At 34.3% G+C, this 16,630-nt stretch overlaps 1 protein-coding gene across 8 annotated transcripts in view; it reads right to left on the bottom strand.

Moving 5' to 3' along the window:
• The window catches only part of ptprfa (protein tyrosine phosphatase receptor type Fa), a 563,163-nt gene extending 552,309 nt beyond the window's left edge, over window positions 1-10,854 (bottom strand). For all 8 annotated transcript variants that reach the window (XM_030132451.1, XM_030132452.1, XM_030132453.1 and 5 more), the window contains exon 1: window positions 10,623-10,854. The gene's annotated coding sequence lies outside the window, so the exon portion shown is untranslated. The remainder of the gene's footprint in view (window positions 1-10,622) is intronic.
• Window positions 10,855-16,630: the final 5,776 nt, after the last annotated feature.

Below are 16,630 nucleotides of genomic sequence, written 5' to 3'. Positions count from 1 at the left end.
TTCCTTTCTACCAAAAAGTCCTAACTGCCAATAGCCAAGTCACTGGTACATCAAACCTTCACAAGGAAGTAATTCATTTTTCTGTGCAATTTATTATACACTGTTTAAAAAAGAAAAAAAAAAGAGTAAAAAAAAACAAAAAACTGTATTATTCCAGCAGCAGGGGTGTTGAAAAAATACTGTAAAATAACAGAAAATAACCATCTCATAAAAATACGGTAATTTTCCAAAATTAAAATACAGTTTTTTGCCCTAACTTTACATGAGATTTTGCTTCTTTTTTTTTTTTGACTTTTTAATGTTTAAAAAGAATATTTTCATGTATTAAAACAATCAAATTACCTATAAATAAATATCTAAATAATTTTCAATGAGACTAAGTTGTACAATCCACTGATAAAAACTGTATTTGGACATTTTATCAGTGCTTATACATGTTATACATTCACAAAAATACATTTATTCAACATTTTTGTTGTGAAACTTCCCATAATTACACAAGATATTTGTCAATTAACAAACAAGTCTTGTTAAACTTACAGAACAAATACTTCTTTAAAGGTTAATTGGCAGTAATTTTATCTCATTTTATTTATTTATTTATTTATTTATTTTACAGTATTAAACTTTAAATTAACAGTTTAATCTCATAAATAGAAAAGAAATATTTGTGAAATTATAATACATTTGCAAATGTATTTTAACTGTATTTTTCTGTGAAAAAAAAATCTTTTAAAAAATTTTAATTTTATGGTTATTCACAATTACAGTTTTTTCATGTTATTTTCCATTTGACATGTAAAATCACAGTCTATTTTTGTAATTTCCTTGATATTTTCCTGTATCTAAAAATACAGGAAAAATCTGTAAAATAAACAGTGAAAATTCTGTTAAATTACAGATTTTTTTTTTTTTTTTTTACAGTGTAGTAAGTACTGTTGTAATTAAAGTCTGAACAGAAATCTTATCTGTGCTGTAGTATGACTTTCTAAAGTATACAAAAAAAAAAAAAAAAAATCTTTTCAGAGTTTACCACCACTAAAGGTACAAGTGTGCAATGACTGTCTGTAAGACTCTGGTTTATTATAAATGACACAAGATTTACAAAATCCTGAACAATCCCTTTGAGGATTTCCTTGGTAGCTCCTCAATCTGAGAGGCTCCTTGATGAGTTCCTAGACCCCCAGAAGATGCTGCAGGGAGCCTAACTGGCCTCTGAAGAAGGCCGGCATGTAACTGACTGATTCACAGTAAGAAAAGAAAAAAGACTTGCTTCAGGCTGATATAATAAAAGTCACCTCAAAGCACACACTCTCTTATTGATGAAACACTATGGACGGTTTGCTAATGCTAACACCTAAGCTCTAAATTCCCAATAGCATGCAAAGAATTTTGATAAGTTTTGAAAAGAAAGAGAAAGAATATAAAAATACTGCAAAAAAAGCAGAGGATTAAGTTCCACAAAGAGCCCAGATATGGATGACATCCTAAATAAATTAGGCTATTAAATAAAATGGTAATAAATTCCATTTTGAACTTTGCTTTTGGAACTGGTGGTAGAGGGAAGGGACTTTCATTCCTTCATCAAAGAGAGGGGAATGCATTGAAATGCTCTCTTTAAAAGGCAAACCCATTAACAGTGTTAATGGCAACTTCAGTTTGATCTACCCAACTGTGCTAAAAGGTTCCACATAGACTGCAGACTTTATAATGTGTGTGTGTGTCAGAATACGTAGCCACTTTCCGCTGTGTTTCAGCCTTTGTCTATCAGTGAAAACACAACACATCACTGAGCTGCTTGTGAAGTATTCATCAGAAAGATAAGAGGGCACAAAGCCTCGGCGCTAATCAATTAATACATGCGATGCCGCACAATAACCTGGCAAACAAGCTCCAATCTGCAGTGCAAACTACACAAAGGCAGGATTAGCTCCATTAGCACAGGAATCTCAGAGGCAATTAACCTGTGGTGTGCAAAGCCCTCTGTCGGATTCCAGAGGAGGACCGCGATACGAGGTGGAGCAGGAGGAGGAGGGGATGTACCCATGGACGGCTCTCGATGCAGGGGTGAAAAGCAACATGTTAGGTACAGAAAACAGTGATGAGGTGATGACCCCATCCAGCAGCCGACACAACACATGAACGGCTGCTCAACAGGAGGGGGAAGCTACAGGAACGGTCACGTCTGCTGATCCACATGGTGTCCCTGCTCCTTAAAAACACTGTTCCTGAGGATGTGTTCACTTGGATTGATAGATCTGCTTTTTCAGCAACACCAAAATGTCAAAATAGAGTTATATCAGTGGTGCTGTCTGGTATAGAAGGATATGGGTGTCTGGGTCAGCCTTGCAGAAAATAGATGAAACTTGTAATTCGACTGATTATTATCGCAGTAGTGATCAAAGTCCATGTCGGAATGTGGGATCATCAGTAGGCCGATATGGCATCGTATTTTTCTTACAGGAAGTTAGAAATGTGTAAAGAAAACAAATAGCATAAGACAACACAGTCGCAAGAATAAAATGCTATATTTGTGTATACCCCAGATAGGTGATAAAAGGATGATTATCATGATAAAAGAGTTTCATTTACTTTCAAGCATTATTCATTTTTTTGTTATCACATATTCTTTTTCATGTTCTTTCTTTCCCAACACCTAGTGTGTTAGTGGCACTACTGCATAAGATTATTAAAGTGACCTCATTACATAGCTCTTAAAAGACATATATGCAGTATTTCTACTTTCAAATGACTTTAAAGCAGGGGTGTCAAACTCATTTTGGTTCAACTAAATTTGATCTGAAGTGGGCCGAACCAGTAAAATGTATATATTATTATGTTATTATATGTCAACTCCAAAATTTTCTTTATGTTTTAAAGCAAAAAAAAGTAAATTTACATTATGAAAAGATTTACATCTACAAACTGTCCTTTCAAAACATGTGAATAACATGAACAAACAAAAAAAAAAAATAAGTGTAATTTTAACAATATTCTGCTTCAGTTTATCATTTACACATGTACATTATAACTTACAGATCACAGTGGATCTACCAATACACAAAACATTTAATAACAAACAGAATATTATTAAAATTGTACTTACTTCTCTTAAGACATTTCAGGTTGTTCATATTTGTTCAGGTTATTCACATTTTTTGTGAAATTAATCTTTGTTTTAGTGTAAATACATGAAAATATTTACATTTACAAAGAGAAAAATGTGGAGCTGTCATTATTTCTATGTTATTATGATAGCATTTTACTGGTCTGACCCACTGGAGATTGAATTGGTCTGAATGTGGAACCGGAACTAAAAGGATTGTTAATATCATAGTGTAATTTTTGCATTTCATAAATTCATCCCAAGGGCCGGATTGGACCCTTTGGCGGGCTGGATTTGGCCCCCAGGCCACATGTTTGACACCTGTCTTTTGAAGTATTATTAGAGCTTTGACAATACAGCAAAGGTGCAGATGTATTAGATTGTAGATATGAATGAATATATTTACATGTACGGTCCAGTGAATTTATGTAACCACTAGAGGGAGTAGTGAGTCACTCTGCTGGTCTAAAACTAACGCCACTGGGCCTTTGACCAAAGAGTCAGAAAGTGACGTGATGACATGAGAACCATTAAGAAACAACCATTAGAGTTATATAAAGTGACAAAGTGATAAAAGCTACAAGCACTGGACTGGACTGAGCCCTAAATGAACAGAATGGAGTTCGATTATGAGACTTATGAATGTCTAAAGTTATATTATGTGACGTTATGATCTTTGCTAAGTTCACTGTTTGTTCATCCACAGTTCTGACCTAGTGTTGACGATTTCAAACAGATGTTCAGTTTTGCTACTGACAACACAAACTGTACAGAACACAGATGTGGTTTGTAGTTTTACTGTGGCTATTTTCTGTCTAAAAACAGAGTTGAGTTAACACAGCTATAATATAAACTATCACCTTATGCAGTAACCTATGTGAAGATTAGTCCTCAGTCCTAATCTACCATTTTTAATTTTTTTTTTTTTAATTTTATTCAACCTTTATTTAACCAGGAAAAAAGATCCCATTATGATTAAGAACCTCTTTTCCAAGGGAGTCCTGGCCAAGAAGGCAGCATGAAATATAACACACACTTACCACATACAATAATTTACAGGACAAGTCGAAGCTCAGAGACCCCAGAATGTGAAAAAAACAAAAACAAAACAAAAAAAAAAAAAAAAAAAAAAACAATGCAAAATCTTGACTGTAATGATACTTGGCAATGGAGAGATCCACAGAGTTCATATTCAAATATATATATAACTTAATATTAATGAGTTTTAAAGTTTCACTGCCAAGAGTGCAACTATTTTAAACAGTTTCTAACACACTTTTGGTTTTCCAGGCCTCTGGCTGATCTCAGACTCATAACTGCACATATCTGTGTTCTGATTTGAATAATTTTGAACTTTACTTCATTCTTTTCTTTCTGCAGAGCTGCACCACATGTTAAAGTCAGTGCTTTGCTATGAAGCTTTATTGTCTTTATTTATCCTTACCATCTATGTTTATGTTCTGTTTACCCTCTGCTGAGCTGGGAATAGAATTTGCTGAGAAACATTTAGCCACATTAGTCCAACAACGCACATGGTACTTGATATTTTACACAGTTGGGCAGAATATCTTATTTACAACCTGTCATGAATATGCCCTGACCGGATAGCAAATAAAACATTCAGGAGGATAGCTTTAGGATAATAGTAAATAATTAATGCACCGAATACCTTAGGTTTAAGCCTTTATCGGGCAAGTGACTATTTTTGGTCATTTCTGCACACAATACAAGACAGTGACAGCATCAGTTACAGTGAGGACAGTGAGTCAATAATCTCAGGTCCAATGTGGTCTACAGGGTCTGTAAGGTCCACCTCTGCATGAGTGTACCTGCTTTGTTAGGTACCATGAAGTAATGGTACTAATGTAAGGAATGATGTTCAAAGGGATAATGTGGATGTGGACAGGGGTCTGGATCAGCACTTTGCTCTAATGTCTGAAAAACGTTGTTATAATGTTCTAAAATACATGTTCCTTTTACATTACATGAGTTTTTCTTGGATTTTTTTCTATATACTTCTTGGATATTTATTTATTTATTTATTGCCACTTATGGGCAAGGAACCAAATATGATCCCCAGGGTTTCCGCGAGGTCTTAAAAAGTCGTGAAGTTACAAGTCTGCATTTAATACATTAAAAAAGTCTTTAAAATGTAATAAAAAAGATATGGTAGGTCTTAAGTTATGTTGCCATAAACTTGTTGGTTGTATTGTGTTTAAATGTGTCTGGGAAATGTCCAAGTTGCAAAGTCAACTCAATACTACCTTAGTCATTTATACTGAAATTAGGAACCGATTATCGCTAACTTTGCAGCTCCCGGTGAGAAATGACTCGGAACGGTGGGAATCAAGGTGTTGGAGTAAATAAATACTTTTTTCTAAATTCTCTGAGTCACAAGTTTTTGCCAGTGTGGCCATGAAATAGGCATTAAATTCTGTTCTAAGTAGTCTTAAATAGGTCTTAAAAAGCCTTAAATTTAACTAGTAGAAACCTGTAGGAACCCTGAGTAACTTCACTGACCTTGATTTTTTGTTTAAGACAATAAACAACTTTTGAAAAATTTCACAAAAGTAATGAAGTCTTGTTATGTCCTGCAATAACAAATTAAGGTTGAAATTTTGAATTTCAGAGCATTTCTATGAGCGCCCTATAAAGAGTTAAACAATGCATTCAAACACTAAAACTCAGAGGGTTACATAACATCAACAATAGGAATGTAAAGTGTATAAAGTCCTTAGAGGGTACAATGTTTTGTAGTGTTTCTAGTGACTTACTAAACTAATAGCGTGTCTGGTGCAAAAGACTGTGGGATTAGCTGGTGATAATGGTCCGGCTGAAAGACATAAACCCGGCTGCCTGAAATGTAAGCACTCCCCAAAGACCGCTGCGCTCTCGGCTGAATAACTTTAGACGACGACTTGTTCAGTGTGAATTCTCAGCAGAACGCATCAGTCCGCTGAAAACGACCTTCTTCACTGTCGGCCTACTTCAGTCTCACACATTCTCAGCAGCAGGTAAACGGAAGCAGCGACACCAAACACACTGTTCTGTGCAGAATAAGAGCATGTATTCATTTAGTCTGAGGAGATTTTCAAGAGCTTGTACTTAAGTAAAGTATTCACAATAAATGCTTCTTCGTTACGGAAAAAAAAATAAAAATCTGTCATAATATGAAATGATCCTTTGTTACAGACTAAACCACTTAAATGTAAGGATTACTGTATATAAAGAATATTTTTAGCATTGAGTTATTTATTTTTTGCCTGCTTTTAATATTTGTTTCCTTGTATAGGTGCATTTACTACTATTGTACTGTGTAAATATAGCTGCAAGAGGCAATAAATGGGCCTAAGCAGGGATTACACTTAATGTATATTTGAGCTAATTAGGTGACATTTTTACAACTGTGTATTATAAAGTTTGCATTTATTTATTTTGACAAACAAAATGTATTAATATAAATGATTATGATGAAATAAACAAGATCAATATGTGTTACTTTGGCTCTAATGTCTCATTGTCTTAACTCAAAAAACCTATGAAAAGAACAAACAACACTGATTTATTTACTTGTACATAATCATATCTATCCTTAATTAATAACGGTTCAATGTGAAAACCGAATACATACATATAATATATATAGTGAAGTTGAAGTATTACTCAACTATGTTTTTGTTTTTTTTTTAATTATTATAATTTCACTGTCGGCTTAAGAGGAATTCAACAAAGTTATGCATTAGACAAGGTTTCCGTGTTTCTTTTCCTGATAATAATAATAATAATAATAATAATAATAATCATTATTATTATTATTATTATTATTATTATTATTATTATTTCTATTGGCTCGGAAAAAAACACACACACACACACACAAAAAAAAAAAAAAAATATATATATATATATATATATATATGTGTGTGAGTTGACTTCATATTGTCTTTACAGTCATGTAGTACACATTTCTTTTAACTATATATATAAAAAATATTTTGGCAGCATTTTTTCTGAGGAAGCTCTCCATTGTCATTGTGATTATTTTGTCATTGCGTACAACAGTGTGAATTGCTGCGAACTACAAATTAACTTGCCTTAAGTGGCAATTTTCTGACGGTTGGACACTAGAATCTCTGGAAATAGCAATCACTATGTAATTGAAAAATTAAAGAGAAAAACATATACTTGTACAATCCTTCACAGTTTCTAAGAAAAGAGTGACTCATTTTTGCATGACATGTGTGCATCACATGAGAAGCAGAAAAGATATAAATACAGTCACGGAAAAAATTATGAGACCATCAATAGTCATCAAAAACAATGGTTATGCAATCAAGTACTAACTCCTGTGTGTATCATGTGACTAAAACACTGTTTTTGTCAGTACAATGCCATAGGTATTGATGTAAGAACTGAAGTGATTTTGGTTATTATCAAGAAAACCATAGAAAATGGTTAGATATCAGCTCTGAAACTGAAGAAAACAAGGGTGGTCTAATAATTTTTTCCATGACTGTACATTGTAAAAAAAAACCTGAATAACTCATTGAATTACCCTTCAGCTTTAAGAAATGGTAATTCAATCAATATTTTCATTATGATAGGGGTCATAGATTGAAGTTTGTCACTGCTTTATATGTTACTAAGTTCAATTTAAAAAAAAAAAAAGGCGAAAGGCTTATTTTTGTGTCATGCAATCTGTCACTAATTCAGTACTTGGTTACATGTTAAAACAATGATGGAATATAATCGATTTAGCCAGAAAATGACAAGATGAGATGGGAACCCCTATGAAACAACTTTTAGATTCAAAGAAAGTGACAAATTAATAAAAGCTACAAACACTGTTATTGTTTTCACCATTGGACACAGATCTAAATGAAAAGAATGGAGTTTGATGCTGAAATGGCAGCATTTCTCCCACACAGCGAAGATAATAACTTTATACCTTGATAATCCTCAGAGTCAAACTCACCTAAGTTCACCGTTTGTTGATCCACGGTTCAGACAGAAAATGGAGGTGATGTGTCATTTTACTGTGGCTGTTGTCAGTTTAGAATCAGAGCTAAGCCAACAGAGCTATAATGTAAACTATCGGCCACTGCAATAACCTACTTGAAGACACTCCACACTACAAAGTTACAGCTCAGAAACCCTAAAATACATGAAAAACAATGCAAAATCTTGACTGTGATAGTATTTGACAAAGAATTCATTCATATTCAAATGTATATATATGTCTGTACATTAATGTGTTTTAAGCTTCACTGTCAAGAGTGTTTCTAACATGCATTTGGTTTTCCAGGTTTCAGTAAAAAATGTAAAAGTCTTATTTGTGTGTCATAAAATCTGTCAGTGATTCAGTGATTGGTTATGTGTTAAACAATGATTGGAATGATATATGTGCCTGAATTAAACAATTTTATATAGAGCTGCAACCGATTAATCGACTCAAAGTGATCCAAAAAAGTCATTCAACCACAATTCTCCTGAATCAACGCTTTGTTTCCTTCATTTCTCTGCTGTTAAACATTGGTTCCCATTTTGTGTTTTACACGGACGCTTATTGTGACGCACAAAGAAACTTCAATTCAGGAAAACTGCAATAGAATATTTCCCTTCAATCAATTCGAGTCGATTAATCAAATCGAGAATTTTAGCATTCGCTTCTAGCACCTAATCGATTAATCAGTCGCAGCTCTAATTTTATATTATAAAAGCCAAGTGGCCTCTGTGTGTGTGTGTGTGTATGTGTGTGTCTCAGGATTCACAAAAAATCCAGAAAGAGCTGACTGCTGCAGTTTGGCATACTTATGTATTTTTCATCAAGAAAGACAGTAGCAAAAACGACAAGTTGATAGGACCAATATTTTGGGAGATATTAGTCATTTTGGAAAACAACAGCCTTACAATCACGTTGCTATGCCCAGAATGCTTTGGCGGTGACTGCTGGACAAATGCAGTACAGCATGCACAAAAATACACAACAGCATTAAAACTACCACATCTAGAAACCGTGGATCCCCTACACATTACTGACATTTAAGGTGTTATCAGAAGGATCCGCTTCAACTTTGACAATAAAACAGAAAATGAAGGCATCAAAAATAATTGTGGGATGATGCAAATGATAGGTGGAAAAAGTACAGTTGTAATCCTTTCTCAGGGCTGTTGTGTCAAATACCAGCGTTTTTCCACTTTAACAACAATCTACTAACACCCCCCCCTCGGTCCACCAGCTACAAAAGGAAATTTTTTCCACACTATGCAACATTTATCACCATTTCAACTCTAAAATATCAAGCTTTTCAAGGGCACTTTTGCTGTTTTTTTTTTTCATAAAACAATTTGCCATTGTTTGATAATGTGCAACACAAATTGATAGAACCTGCCCATTTCTGAAACAGAACAGGAGAGGCAATTTAGTGATGCTTGAGGGTAATTTCTGTGAGTCTGTGTTAGACCTGAATGTTGGGAAACCAAAATCACCCAGTAAGTGATAAGTTTTTTTTTCCTCATACCTCAGTAAAATCCACGTTACAGCACATTTGAACATCTGATCAGAGGTGAAAATGGCTGATAAATACACTGTAAAAGAGGTAAAAACTGAAATCACTTACGGGATGAATCAAACACCAGATCGAGTACTGATTCGCACTGACTGGCGATGAATCATTTATCAAGCGATGAGTCTGGTTGATGCTTCAAGCTAGAAACAGTAGGATTTGCTGCTTCTTTGAATAATGAAAATCTGGTTTTAACGCATAACAACAACATGAAAACATGACACGTATATGAGTATAATAGTCAGCGGTTAATGAATAAGTTAAATGTATGTATTTTTAATCTCATTTAAACTAAAGACTTGCTTAATCGGAGCTGAACGCCTCAGATATTTGCAGATCTTATTTTGTGTGATGCAGTTGTTAATATGACTTATTTAACTTCCCCATAGATCTTCACTATTTTTGCATCTTGTTTTGTGCTCCCAGGCTCCGTAGAAGGTGCATCTTAAGTAGTAACTGATGTCGCCTCAACACTTGAACATTGTTTAGAAAACTGCTTCACGGATAAAAATAAATATTAAAACTCTCACCACAGGCTTTTGTTAATGAAAAGGACGGTTTCGTTCAACTCTTAGGAAGAAGCTGCAGTAAAACAAAAGGCATCAAACAAACCCAGACAGCTTTTTTTTTTTTTTTTTTTCTGTACTGAATCACCTAAAGTTTCACTCCTGCAGGCAACGTCTTCAGTCGACTCTTGTTTGTTCATTCTTTCCTCTGTTTTCTCTGCTTGCGTGTGAGAGAGCATGTGTGAACAACTCATCAGGGTCTTTTGTAGTTAAGTGCAAAATCTGGAATCCTTTGATGAAAGATTGCGATAAGGTGATTTTCTGAGATTTGCGAGGTGCTTTCAGTCATAACAGTCAAGTCATAATGCAAAAACAGTCTTGGGAGGCACGCAAACAGGTGGCTACATTCAGCATAAAAAAACACATAAGCCACTGAGCGCTTACCTGAGTCACGATCCATGGAGAAAAGTAAAGTTTCCTAAGTAGAGTTGAGTTCAGCTCCTCAGAAAGTGTCAGAAGTATTCCCACTACAAAGCCTCATAAAGTAATTCCCCCCCTTAAAGCAGGCAGAGTGTGCAGCCTAAGGGGGAGGACGAGGTCAGCCACAGGTAGGTCTGGTCTGGGCTCCTGATCTGAACCTCTGCTGGTCTAGAGTGGGTCAGTGCTGCTGAGTGAGCTCCTGAGAGTGGAGTGGGAGTGAGAAGCCCCCACTAGCGCTGTGAGCAGAGCCGGACACTCAGCCACTCAGTGCGTCTACGTGGATGATGTCACAGGTGTTGGGTTTCAGCTGGAGGCTCAGAGGCGGGATCTGAGACGCTGCTGCTGCTGCTGCTGCTGCGGGTTTGACCCAATGCAGGTAAGGAAAGCCCCCCCAGTATTCACCTGCTGGTACTAAGGGAGGCTGGATGTATTGGGGGGGGGGGTCTGTCAAAGTCTAATGATAAGAGAGTCTGACATACAACACTTTTAAAACTTAAAACAGTGGCTCTTAGAAAAGCAGAGATGCACTCATTTTTAACTGATGTGCATTTCATCACCCATACAGGGTGGGGAAGCAAAATTTACAATATTTTGAGGCAGGGATTGAAAGACAGTGTATGACCAATTACTTTATTGAAAGTCATGAGAATTTATTTGCCACAAGAAAATGTACATAATAGAAAATGTTTTTATTCTATGTGTCCTCCTTCTTTCTCAATAACTGCCTTCACACGCTTCCTGAAACTTGCGCAAGTGTTCCTCAAATATTCGGGTGACAACTTCTCCCATTCTTCTTTAATAGTATCTTCCAGACTTTCTCGTAATAGTTTTGCTCATAGTCATTCTCTTCTTTACATTATAAACAGTCTTTATGGACACTCCAACTATTTTTGAAATCTCCTTTGGTGTGACGAGTGCATTCAGCAAATCACACACTCTTTGACGTTTGCTTTCCTGATTACTCATATGGGCAAAAGTTTCTGAAAAGGTATGGATAATAGTGTTAGGTATGATTATGACATCAATATATGTTTGGTTTCAAAACAATTGACATAGTGCCTGCTGAGAAAAAACAACTAAATGTTCATTGTAAATTTTGCTTCCCCACCCTGTATAGGCCATGGGTTGGCAACCTTTGCAATCTATAGAGCCATTTTAGGACAGAAAAAGAAACACAAAACTGTCTGGAGCCAAAAGATACCCTTAATTTCAGTTTCTATGCTCTGTATATCTGGAACAAACTACCAGAAAATATCAGGTCTGCTGAGAGTCTGAGTTCTTTTAAGTCGAGGTTAAAGACTCACCTGTTCACTGCTGCCTTTGACCAAAAGGCTTTTGACTTTTTACATTTTATATTCTGTTTTGAAACTCTGCACTGCAACTCTTACTTTAATGTATGGTTTTTTTTTTTGTTTTTTTTTTTATTTTATGTGTTGTTTTCTTACTTGCTGTTTTTAATCACCTTTTACATATTTCTTTTATAATGTTTTAAATGTGTTTCTTTTTATTTGAATGTCCTGTGTGAAGCACCTTGAATTGCCTTGTTGCTGAAATGTGCTATACAAATAAACTTGCCTTGCCTTATACCAGACCTGAGCATTGTAAGGCCCAGGGGCCACATGCGGCCCGACAGCTGACCCTAACTGGCCCACATGAGGTCATTGGCAAATTAAAAGTCAATGCAAATATGTATCATCATAACAGACATAATCCATACAATGCCGCTGCTTTATTTTGAAGGATTTGCTAATTTACCGTTTTTTTCACACATACTTTCTGTTCTTGCATAAGGCTTATGCACTGATTGGTTTGTTGGTCAGTTTCAGCTCATGAAGTTGTCAGCTAACGCCAAAAAAAGAACGATTGATTCTGAATGCAGAGTTTTTAACAAAACATGGACTTGTAAGTCTTTCTTTACTGAAGTCAGAGGTAAAGAAAAAGAAAAGGAACTGCGATATGCAACAAACAAAGCTGGATGCATTTATAGTTTTTCATGTCAAGTTAATGTGGAGCTGGTTTTGCACATTTTCGAAAGTCTTTTTGTGAATATTCATTAAATAGTTGTATTCTGTGCTCCACATTTTCATTTTATTATTGTATTGTTGCATTTACTGTTTTTGTATTAAAGTGTACATATATATGTATATATATATATATATATATATATATATATATATATATATATATATATATATATATATATATATATACATATATATATATATATATATATATAGAGAGAGAGAGAGAGAGAGAGAGAGAGAGATTCACCCTTTCATGCATAAATTATTAGACCCTCAATCAAGATTTTTTTTCCTGAGTGTTTTTATTCCTCTTTAGGCATGAAAAAAAAACAATGTGATTGTTTTTTTTTTTTGTTTTTTGTTTTTAAATCAACCTGTTTTTCATGGAGTTACAAAAATGTCCACTCAGCTACACCATGAATTTTATTCTTGAAGCAAAGAAACATGTATTTAAAACCCAATATCATAAAGTGATATGAAAGCAGTGAAATGAAACCATGTTTAATGCAGCTAATCTGATGTTTTCTCACATTTAAACATATTCTAATACTAGTCATTACTCACTCCATGGAGATAATATGCAAAAAAATTGAAAGTTGAAATTTTCAGGAAATGTTGATACTACAGTTCATACTGTTCTCTTTGGCCTTTTAACACTCGTGCAGTGTTGGCATTTTGTTTCTGTTTTTACATTTTAGCTTGTTTTATTTATCTTTTTATTTGATTTTAATGTTTTCTTTATGTTTTTATTCATTTTTATTGTGCTTTTAGTCTTCTGTACAGCACTTTGGTCCACTGTGGTTGTTTTTTAAAGTGCTTTATAAATAAAGATGGATTGGATACTGGCACAAGGAACAAATGATTAAATGTTGGTGGTGATTGGGGGGGGGGGGGGGGGGGGGGCTGATCTACCTTGGCAGAGGTCTGCACTCTCCAAGTGCTTTTCTAGTTTATTTGTTTGTTTTGATGATGCCTATGTCACCATTATGTGTATTTTTTTCATTTTTTAATTTATAGCGAACAAGTGATGTATTAATGTTGTCTTTTTTACGTTTTGTTTCTGTCACCTGCCTAGGGACTGCAGATGAAAAGTAGTTATTCTTACTAATTCTGACATATTTACATGAATGTATTTTTTTTTGCACAGCAATGTTCATAAATGTGCATTGTCCCTATTAAATAAACCTACAAATAAATAAACAATGGGTTAAACTGGGCTTTGAATCATCAGGATTGAGTGATGAAAACAGTAATAACAACAGAGGATTTGAGACCCTGTGAAAAAAACATCACATTGGGCCCAATATTTTTTTATTTTTTTTATTTTTTAGAAAGACTAATTTTCTGCTATTTTCTGCTCACCCAGTCCCACCCCCACCCCTTATGACATCCTCTGATAACAACACACATGATAACAAAATAACAACATTTGTCAGTTTCAGAGAGAAACTTTTTATGCTCAAGTTTTTGCCTCTTTTTTTGTTTGTTTGTTTCAATGGGAGATAAAAACTTTTTCCAAGTTAAAAATAGAGGTGTTGTCAAAGTCACATAATGACCTCTGGCCATTGAATAAATAATAAAAAACCGAGGGAGCTTTGGTAAAGTTAAATCACACACAATGTTTTGCTGGACAGCTTTTAGCTATAATTATGGGACAGGTTTTCCCATACAAGGCTTATGCAACTGACAATATAAATGTCTAGAGTTGTGTCAATCTTGTATTGATGATGACTGTATAAAGTTTTCTGCAACACAAAAAATCTCCTACTGTTGGACAATTTGATCCTGATGAATCCTGGAGTTGTCATCTTAAAATATGTCTGTGTCATCAGCAAAGAAAAAATCCACTGATGTTTAGACCTGGTTACTCGGTATCTTCAGGTTCAGCTGAACTCATTTAATGGACACCTTATATTACTGACCCAAGACCTGACCAACTGAGCCAACCCCGGATCATAACACTGTCCCCAGTCTTTATGTTCTCTATCAAACTTAGGATTGTTTAAGAAATGAAAAACTATTCCCTGCATCAGCAATAAAACAATAACAAAACTGTAGATTTTAACACAGACTAGTATTCACATCCCATTTCTAACCAAAGGTAAATGGTGTGTTAATTTCTTTTTATTTTGTATTATCATTTGTCATCTAATTCTCTTATTTTAGTCCTCACCACAGTGTTTTCCTACTTTTTGTACTGTTTTGCACCATATCATTGTCATAACCTTATTGCTAAACATTAATAGTATTCTATTTTGACCGACATGTGCATTTGTGTTACTTTGAAGGTGATTGGTGATTGACCTAGCATTTCTTTTGATGGTAGATAAGCTGCTCTGTCCTGTCTCACCTGTTGTCCTGGGAAGCCCAAGGGGGCACAGAGATTGATTTGTTTCTTTTGGAGACAATGCAAGAGCCTAAGGGGTTAAGCTGCCATTTCAGAGCTGAGTCATTAGCACAAAAAGCCTCAAATAGTCATGTCTCCACCAGCGTATTTACATGCAGATTTTCTGATGTATTGCATTAGAAAAGATGGGAAAAAAGATTAAAAAAAAAACAAAAAAAAAACAACAAAGATTTTAAATTGGAGTTAAAAAGAAAAATGATGAAGAGTAGTGGTTCTCAAACTTTTTACAGTGGAGTACGCCCTGAATTATACATCAGTATTTTTTTTAGCCAAGTACCCTTAACCCTCCTTTCAGCATTTTCGATTGAAAAAATGAGGCAAAATTTGTTCCTGAATCAAAGGTGTCTCGTTATAAATTTCAAAACTTTGTAAACAAACAACATATAATTAACTTTAATATATTAAAAATAAGAAATATTTATAAGCAAGTTTTGTGTGAAAAATATAAACTGAAAAGTGCCCTTTTTCACAGATAAGAAAAATAAATGAAATAGTCATTAATGAATAAATGAACCTTTCATCAACAAAAAATAATTACTCAAACTTTTTGGAATAATATAAAAAAGAAATGTTCTTAAAATATTACCAAAGCTTAAACAAGATGACAGACAATGATTATATTAAAAATAAAAATACTGAAATGAAATAAAGTCAGTAGTGTCAGTTTTAATATATGAATGTATTTATTGTGTTTTATAATTCAGCATTAATTCCCATTATGTTTGCTCCTGGAGGATTCTGTTGGGTTTCTGTAAATTGGCTTAGAGTCTGGTTTTGACCAACTCTATATATAAAGTGTCATGAGGTAACTTTTTTGTTGTGATCTGGCGCTATATAAATAAAATTTGATTAATTGAGTGATTTGATTGGTTTTCCCCTGTAAGTCAAATGCATAAATATAAGCATAAACATATTTATTTTGTATTCAGAACATAATGACTTATTTAATTTATTCAAGTACCCTTTGGGTTTCTTCCAAATGTCCCCATTTGAGAAAGACTGATGTACAGAACATTTAACTCACATGGACCACATTAAGGAAGAAGAACTCGTACCTTGACAAGGGACCAAATTATTCCCTCACCCACCTAGCATTTAATTCCTCAACTCTGTTATTATTTATTATTAGTGTTTTCCCATTTATGTGACATTTTAAGAGTTTGCTTCAAATTCTCCTGACATTTACGCAGAAACGTGGCATCAGAAAGATAAATAATTAATGTATGTGAATAAATTCTAAATAGGAGACAAGAATATGTAGAATATAATTCACCGCCTGTTTCAAACTAAAGGAAAACATTCAGTCCTTACTCTCATGTAATTTTAACCATGTATTTGTTGTTTTAACCATGACGATAATTATCATCTAAGTTTAAAGTTAGCATGTACTGTTAAAGTTTAACAGTCCATGTCTTTATCAGTAACTTAAAAAACAGGACATCTGGTTCAAGGCTCATGTTGTCACTGAACAAACTGTCAACATGCAGTAGTCATCACCAGAGGATTCAATCAAAATGGAAGTTAAATAACGTGCAATGATG

Source organism: Sphaeramia orbicularis, chromosome 4 (genome assembly GCF_902148855.1).
Source record: "Sphaeramia orbicularis chromosome 4, fSphaOr1.1, whole genome shotgun sequence".
In the NCBI taxonomy this organism is placed as follows: Eukaryota; Metazoa; Chordata; class Actinopteri; order Kurtiformes; family Apogonidae; genus Sphaeramia; species Sphaeramia orbicularis.
The sequence above is the reverse complement of the archived record's forward strand: the minus strand, read 5'-3'. Positions and strand labels throughout refer to the sequence as shown.